This window comes from Ceratotherium simum, chromosome 17 (genome assembly GCF_057802395.1).
Source record: "Ceratotherium simum simum isolate JZ-2026a chromosome 17, ASM5780239v1, whole genome shotgun sequence".
Lineage (NCBI taxonomy): Eukaryota > Metazoa > Chordata > Mammalia > Perissodactyla > Rhinocerotidae > Ceratotherium > Ceratotherium simum.
Window position 1 is genome coordinate 13,840,374 of NC_141916.1, and position 9,490 is coordinate 13,849,863.

General features: G+C 34.5%; 1 pseudogene; it reads right to left on the reverse strand.

Annotated features, from left to right (window-relative positions):
* Nucleotides 1-2,243: 2,243 nt before the first annotated feature.
* On the reverse strand, nucleotides 2,244-3,181 carry LOC101398686 (olfactory receptor 6C1-like; annotated as a pseudogene).
* Nucleotides 3,182-9,490: the final 6,309 nt, after the last annotated feature.

Sequence of the window (9,490 nt, forward strand, 5' to 3'; positions counted from 1 at the left end):
GTTGGTGAGGCCGTGAGGAAATCAGAATCTTTGTACATTGTTGGAGTGATTGCAAAATTTTGCAGCCACTATAGAAAACAGCATGAGCTTCCTCAAAAATTAAAAATAGAACTACTACTTTATCCAGCAATCCCATTTCTGTGTACATTTTTAAAATAATTGAACTCAGTGTCTCTAAGAGATATTAGCATTCCCATGTTCATCGCAGCAGTATTTACAATTGTCAAGATAGGATAACAACTTAAATGTCCATGGAAGGATGAATGGATACAGAAATTATGGTAAATACATACAAGGGAATATCATTTAGCCTTAAAAAGGATAGAAACCCTGTCATATGTGACTACATGAATGAACCTTGAGAACACCAAGCTAAGTAAAATAAGCCAGGTATAAAAGGATAAATACTGGCTGAATCCGCTTACATGAGGTATCAAATATTCAAAGTCATAGAATCAAACAGCAGAATGTGGTTGCAAGAGGGTTGGGGGAGGGGGAAATGGGGGAGTTGCTAATCAACGGGCATAAAGTTTCAGTTACACAAGATGAATATATTCTAGAGATGTGCTATGCAACGTTGTGCCTGTAGTTAACACTGTCTTGTGCCCTCAAAATTTTACCTGGGTACATCCTGTGTTAACTGTTCTTACCACTTAAAAAATATGATCTGTACATACTCGCAACTGTAACAGACATAGAAAACAATATTAATAATAATTGTTACAATTTATTGATAGCTAATTCTGTTATATGCATTATATATTTATTTCCATCCTTATAGTAAGTTATGTATACCCGATTTACTGATGGGGAAATACATGCTTATAAGTTATAGAAACCTCAAGTTTGTCAACTATTTGTCTTATTTGACATATGGATTGTACTTTAGATAGGATGAAATGAAATTGAGAAAACACACAGTAATTTCCTCTAATATTTTGAATCCCTTTCAATTTTCTATCTCTTTTTCTTTCTAAACAAATCCTGTGCTGTCTCTCTCAAGTGAATATATCACATAATGATCATTAGGAATGTTGCACTACTAATTAAGACTATAGTACATTTTATTAAAATTATTAATAAACATTAGAATTTTTAAATTTTTTATTTAAAATAAAATTTGTTTTATAAATAATAAAAAATATGAAAAAGTGGTTTATATAATTTAGAATACCTTTTACTATCCATAATTCTTATTTCAGCTTTACACACACACACACATCTTTTCAAAATACTTTAGGCACTTACCAATGCCTTAAGTAGAATGAGTGGAAGAGTGTTTCAATAGATGAAATCTATTTTTATATAAAATGGAAAATTTTGCTTTGCTATGAAGCTTTTATTTTCTACAAAACTTAGATGATTTTCTCTAGGTTTAAAATAATTTGGATACATGCTCTGTTTCAAACCAGTCCAAACCTTGAGAAGGAGCTATACAGACACACACACACACACACACACACACACACATGCATAGCTTAGTCAGAAAGCGGAGCTTACCTTGTATGGAATTGAAGAAAGTGAACTTATCCTACGTATCTAAAATGGCTATTTCTTCACTGTTTTCTGCAGTATGTATGTATGTATGTGTGTATGTATCTACCTATTTCTATTGAATTATTATGTGATTTAGAACTATGGAGATCTATTTAACACCATATCTACAAACGTATGTATGTTAAAGGTCTATGCTTCTTTATGAATACATAAATTATATGGACATACCCTATTAAGTGAGCAACAGGCAATGTTTCTTGGTTTTCAAAAGAAAGCATTTACATTTTTTGAAAAAATTATATGGCGTATACTTTTTTTTCTTAGAGAAACTGTAAGATGGTGAAAGGAAATTCTGCCAAATATAAATGAAAATCACAAAATTATATTTTCTGTGTAGAATAAGTAAAATATCATATCAATATTTATGCACCATCTCTTCCATTCCTGGTGATCATCTTCTTTTCCTAAATAACACTCAAAATACAATTTTACTTTTTAAAATGATTATCATTTAAGAAGCTGCAATTAACACAGTGTTCAAAGAATAGGAGTCTGAGAGACATAAGAAAAGCTTTTAAATCGAATGAGAAATATATTAAGCAAGTGCGCTTGTAAACTGCTAGAAAAAAAGAAAGAGGATGAACAAGGGTGACAGGGAGGCCATTGTGAATGAAGAAGCTACTGAAATTTCATGTTTGTATTTCATTGCCTTGCATTGTTTCTCTAATTCATGACACTACATCATTTCATTTCCTTGAGGAAAATGTGGTCTTCCTCACCATGTCCACGAAGGCTCGCTTGACTTGCTGATTCCTTAGGCTGTAAATAAAGAGGTTCAACATGGGTGCTACTGAAGTGTTTAGCACAGCAACTCCCTTTCTCAAAGACACTCTGTCTTTTGCTGATGGATTAATATACATAAAAATGCAGCTGCCATAAGAGATGGAGATGACAATCACGTGGGAAGAACACGTGGAAAATGCCTTTGTCCTCTGACTAGTAGAAGGAATTCTTAAAATGGTTTTGATAATATACATGTAAGACAGAAATATCAATGCCAAAGTGAACATTAGAGTGAACACTGCACAGGAAAACCCCATTATCTCTAGGAATTTTGTGTCTGAACAAGAAAGTCGCAGCAGGGGATAATAATCACAGGTAAAATGGTCAATAATATTAGACCTACAGTAATCAAGGTTTAAGAGCAACATGAGTGTAGGGAATATGATTAAGAATGAAGCCAGCCAAGAAGCAAAGACAAGGAGTGTGCAGACTCTCTGATTCATGATGGTCACGTAATGCAGAGGTTTGCAGATGGCAATATAACGATCATAGGACATGGTAGCCAGAAGGTAAAATTCAGTGGCTCCCAAAAGAATGAGAAAAAATAACTGAGCCATACAATCATTAAAGTTAATTGTTTTATCTCCTGAAATAATGGTGCCCAGGAACTTGGGTATACTGAGAGTCGTGAATGAAATTTCTAATAAAGAGAAATTTCTGAGGAAGAAATACATGGGGGTCTGGAGGTTGGAATCCAGCAGGGTGAGGGTGATAATGTCAGGTTCCCAGTGACGCTGAGCATGTAGGTGATGAGCAGAAAGACAAAGATCACCACCTGAAGCTGTGGGTCATCTGACAGCCCCAGGAGAATAAACTCTGTTATTTCTGTGTGGTTTCTCATTCTTTGGTTGCTTATTTGTTTTTCTCCTGTTAGATCTATAGGAGAAAGCACAAAGAACAAACTTGATGAGTGGCTTAACAGATATCCAAGTGTGGAGCTGGAATTTGGTTGAAATAGTATGTTATTTCACCTTCAGGGGAAATTTAAAGCAAATTGATAACAGTGATCCTTTAATTTCCTCTCTTTTACAGGTGAAAACTCTTCCTTTGAGGCAGCCTTAAAAAAGTCAATATCACAAAGCTTGCAGTAGTTGGGCAGGGATTTGTTCCTAAACTTTTTTGACTCCAAATATTACCTGTGAACTTTCAGAGATATGCCCACAAGGTTCCTTCCCAATAAGAACCAGCTTTGTGCTATTGCTCCAATCCCTGTACAACTTTCCCAGTCTAAGTTAAAATTTAATTACATCAAGAATCCTCAAAAATGGGAAAGATTGGGGCCAGCCCCATGGCTTAGCGGTTAAGTGCGTGCACTCCACTAGTGGTGGCCCGGGTTCGGATCCTGGGTGCGCACCGACGCACCACTTGTCCGGCCATGCTGAGGCGGTGTCCCACATACAGCAACTAGAAGGATGTGCAACTATGACATACAACTATCTACTGGGGCTTTGGGGAGAAAAAAGGGGAAAAAAAGGAGGAGGATGGGCAATAGATGTTAGCTCAGGGCCGGTCTTCCTCAAAAAAAAAAAGAAAAGAAAAAAAATGAGAAAGATACTTTATTATTTTTTTAAGTGACTATTTTGTCTCCAGCCATCTATCAACTTTTGTTAACACTCAGCTTTTCCGACTCTTACTACTACCTCATTGGAAGTCAGAAATACTGAAATCATTGCCATGGGCAACCTCAGATGTAAAGACAGAGGAGAGATAGAGCTGGAAAATAATTTAAACTGGAAAGGCTTCAAATTGTTGTTGATTACATCTGAATCCCTGGCAATATTTTATGACATTTCAACCTATTTATGTGTGATTTTTATGACTTTAATTCCGATAGCACTTATTTCCCTTTCTATTTAAAATGACTATTATTGTGATTATTATATTGAAGAATTTCCCTCTGTTAAAGAGTTAGATGGGCCGCCCCGTGGCTTAGCGGTTACGTGCGTGCGCTCTGCTACTGGCAGCCCGGTCCGATCCCCGCGCGCACGGACACACCGCTTCTCCGGCCATGCTGAGGCCGCATCCCACATACAGCAACTAGAAGGATGTGCAACTGTGTCGTACAACTATCTACTGGGGCTTTGGGGGAAAAATAAATAAATAAAATTATAAAAAAAAAAAAAAGAGTTAGATAAGTGCTCTCCAAAAAGCCAGGTTAATAGTTTAATTTACTTGTATGTGTTTTTAAAATAGTGAGTTTTAATTTCTCTTTCCTTAAAGTAAAATTTAAATGGTATTACCATAGCTATTTCCATAAGGAAAAGTGAGGCTATCTAGATTTGAATCCAAGCCACTTACTACGCCTGAAAATCACTTTGTCCCTCTGTGCTTCATGTATAAATACACAGTTTATTCCTCTGCATACAAGCCTATCTCATAAGGTTATTGTGAGCATCAAATGAGTTAATATATGTGCAACATTTAGAAAAATGCTTAGCATTTAATAAGAGCCTTATAAGGCTTTGTTCAATGGAGAAAATGTTCCCTAACCACTGAGCAGAAAACCTTGGGATTAAGACAGTGTCTTGTGTAAAAATCTGTCTAAGATAAATAGTAATGAACAAATTTAGCACCAAGAGAATCACATGGGAACAACAACAACAACAACAATAAAATGAGGTAGAATCGCCTGCTTGTACAGTACCTGCCAGGCATTCCAGGCAAGTGAATCTGAGCCTTGTTCTTCCATTCTGTGTGCGAGTGACCTCTCCCACAACGGTGTATCTGTCTTCTCCGCCCCATCAGCACCCCCTAACCACCTACATGCACAATCCACTTCTACCAATCCACAGCTACCACTGGCTGCTTCATTTCTCTCCCCTCATTGGTAATAGCAACCTTTCTGAGAATGATTGTGAACTTGCTTTAAACAAAATATATGCATGTAACTGGCAACATGAGTAGCAGATTTCAATAACACCCCAAATCACATCTTTTCTTCTTCCCACAATACTAGGCTTGATACTCATTGCACGAGTTCCATAAGAATCTTGATTACACTTGTTCTTCCCAACCCACCATAAATACTGTGCTGAAATCTCCTGTGAAGTCCTCTACTAGTCTGGCATTTCTGAATGTTAGGACAGAGTTACCTTCAAAGCTATTGCAACATAATCCAGTGCCCAGTGTAGTCACAGTAGGTTTAAAATAAACACTTGTTTAATTTCTTAATTAATGTTAAGTTTGTTATTGAATCACCTACTGCCATCAGGTGCAGTTCTCTATTTTATGCCAAATTCTAGGCTGTTTATTAAGTAGATTGTATCTTTGTTTTACAAGATGTATTCTCCTACTTTACCTACTGTTCAAGATGTATTTATCTACTTGCCCTAAATTTCCTGTATTAAGTAAATTTATAACAAAGGACATGTAAAGGAAGCCAAATATTTTCATATAAAATTTAAAAGAAACATCATAAAATATTATTTCAAAATCACTTTCTTTAAATTTCTTTGCAATTCTTCCTGTTATTTAACTTACTACTGCTCATTAACATCATTCTTCCTTCATCAGGGTTTGCTTTTCATTGAGAGCACTAGTTTTTCATAACACCCTGAAGACACAAAATGTATTCTCAACAAATAGACAATATTTGGTTTCAATCTCAAGACTGAAATTTCAGCAATAAGTTACTGGCATTGGAGATCCAAAATTTTTTTTAATATTGTATTATTAGAAGTCCATAGTGAATAATGTATCATTGCACTCTATTTTTAATCTTATTTCAACTTTTTTGTATATTTGTTTTTCCTCTTACGTTTCCTGTTAATTTTAACACTTTTATGAATGATAATACAATGACTTATACCTCTTGGGTACTGACTAAGCCTGTGAAGGAGTATATGAAGAGCTGTAAAGAAAGGCATTAATAGTCAGGGTTCATGTGAGCATCACTGAAAATGAATAGTTATATAGCCAGTCTTCTAGGACCAGAGAAACAGGCTTAAGAAACTCTGGCAAGAGATGATCCAATACAACAGAATTGGAGGTGGTTTACTATACTTTTTAAGTAAAAATGTTTATAAAAATTCAATAGATTGTATTCATTTACCAACATCAAATAAACCTGATAAGAATTATCTGCATTCATTCATTCGTCAGCCTTTTGAGAGAAATAAACTTCAATGTTTAACAAGGTGCATATGATTCCTAGAGCTTTTCGCCATCCCAAGGATGCACTCAGTAGAGTATGAAGGATGTCTCCAAGCATTTAACTCCTCTTTTCAGCTTTTTATTTCCGAATGCTGATCCATATTTCCCCCTGGAAGAATATGGTTTAGGTTATTAAGCTCTATATTTCCTTCTACCCATTTAGTCAAAATCAATTCTTATTTGCCTTCTAAGAATCCCTGAGACAGACTCTTTGAGCTATTCAAAATGAAAATCAACAGTAACATTTCATATTTGTTAAATAAGATGTCTACAAAGCATCTTCAAGGAGTCATTCTGAATACACCTTTAAATCTTGCCCTTCCAAAATCGCTACCATCAAGTTAATGTTAACAATAACCCTTTAGATAAACTAGATATTGATGATTTCTTAGATGCCCAAGGTGAGAAAAAGACTCTATATTAAAGGACACATTAAGTTTGAAGGACCAAAGGATATTCCTTAGAGATACTGAGAGAAGAGACTTAGACTGGGGGTTCCATTTTACTTCTAGTGTGTTTTGTTGTGGTGGTGGTTGTTTTTAATAATGTTTTATGTTGCAATGGGTGGAAATATCCCTTAGTAATGCAGTAACCTTGAAAGTCTACTTGCTTCAACTTTTTTTATGTTTCCTAACTTCTCTCTTCTTCAGTTAAACCTCATTAAAGGTCATAAGAAAAATTTCACAAGTCGTTTCTCCAAAGCAATGTGTTTTATTGATTATATCACTCTGTTTCTTTCCACTTTATGGGTTTAAAGATTTGTTCAGGGTTATGTTAATACATTAGAGAAGAGGAAAATTGTTTAATTCAATATTGTGGGTAACATCTAGTTCAGCTTCATAATTACTCTAAATTTATTTGGGGCAGTGCTCAATCATTCCAGGCTCTGGGATCTGACGCAGGGATCCTTTCAGAATTTCTCTTGGCCTGAATGAAGCAAAGACTCCTCACGAGAACCCACTAAGTGGTTGGAAGAACTATTTTATTAGATGCTTTTTATTCTTTTTTTCACAATTATTTTAGATAACTGTTTCCCTGAAGAAATCTGAATAATTTATATTTCTTAATTTAGTAAGGAAGGGCAGTTTCAAGTCTCAGCATTTGTACCGGTGTTCATAGAATGAAATCAAGGGAAAAGAGAGATCATCAAGTCATGTTTAATAATAATTTCAGAAATAGTAACACTCACCTCTGTAGGCATTTATGGTCAATATCAACTCATAACCACACATTTTCAGTTCATTAGCTAGCCCCCTATAATTTAAACAAAGAAGGAAAAGTAAAAAAGATAATAAGATTATGGTATCAGGACACTATTAATTTCTTATTTATGGCATTCTAAGGTAAATTATTATCCCCAAAAATATATGGGCTTTGCAGTTATAGAAACATGTATTAAAATACAAATGGGCCACTTAATGGATTTGTGACTTTGGATGAGTTACTTAATTTCTTTAAGTTTAAGTTTTCTCTGTTTAAAATGGAGTTGAAATTTCAAGAGTGCTTTTGAGAATTCATTGAAATAATATAAATGAAAGTACTCTATAAATCATGTGGCACTTAATATTCTTTTAGAATAGCTGTTTTATTATCTTTATTTTTCTTTTAGTTGGAATTTACTGTTGGGAAGGATATTTATAGTAATTGTGATTTAGCAGAAGCGTTATTTATTCCAGAGAAATACTACAGACTTGTGTATTTTATCTCATTTACCACTTATAACACACCTATGAAACTTCTATCTTTATTCTCAAATGAAGAATGAGGCTCAGAGAGGTTATGTACCTTACATATATTCCTACAGTTAGCAAATGTCAAATTTAATCACAGACCACCTGAAACTAAAGTCTTAAACAAAGTACTACATTGCCTATGTTCAATGAGAAACACACAGACACAGGGATAGCAATTCTCTGCCTTTATTTAACAGAGAATGAATGAATTGATATGATAAAAGTATATACTAACCTCTTTTTACAATTTCAATTTATCCAGTTGCAATATATAACTGCAATGTATCCTAATCAATTTGATTAAAAGTTGAGCTGTCAAGTAATGAATCAATGATAAAGTTTGAGAGGCTTCCACTATCTTCTGAAAGCCTCTTACCTCTGATTTTCACACAGGCTCGCTAACACTCAGAATGGCTGGAATATAACAATATTAGCAACTGCCATTTTTGTAATCTAGGGAAAACAGAATTTCTGAAAACATTTGCTCTCATTGAAGAAATTCATCTTCTATTGTCAATGTTTTTGTCTTAAATTTTCCATTTTATCCAGAGGGGATATATTTCTTTAACTACAGAAAGTGAGAAAGGAGCAAATACATAAAAGAGAAAAAAATATCAAAAGGTGTTTTAAAACTCTCTGATATGGTTTTTCCTAGATTTTATGTAACACAGGCCAGTTAATGTTTTATCTATTCTCTCTGCCCCTGGCTCAAGGGGACTAATTCAGTAATTGAAATTGCCAGAACAGGAATGTGCACAAAACACTAAGGAATACAAAACATAATACACATTAGTATTCACATTGGAAAAGGAAGCTTGGGGTACAGTGTCCAAGGAGATGGAAAAAAAGTAACAACAAGGAAACAACACTAAGTGTTAAATTTGTTTCCCTTGACATTATTTTTCAGGCAGAGATTAGCAACCAACTATCTTAATTCCTGATGCAGATCTCTACCCCATACTCCATGCTATTTTTTTAAACTGCTAATATACCACATTGTAGATTGCTCCATTATTTTTAGTCTGCCTTCTAATAAGAATTTTGGTAGCATAATACTGCTAACACATGGTACTTTTTTCCTGCTCACTCTTGCTCACCAAGAATGGCAATTGAAGAGTTTCCTGTTTTGAATGATTAATGTTGTAATTTATATGCCAATTATAATATTAGAGTTAGCACCTTCCCTGACTATTCTATAACAATATAATCATGCCCAAATGAGATAGTGTGAATTAAAAAAGCCAATAAAATTGTGCAAGTCTTTA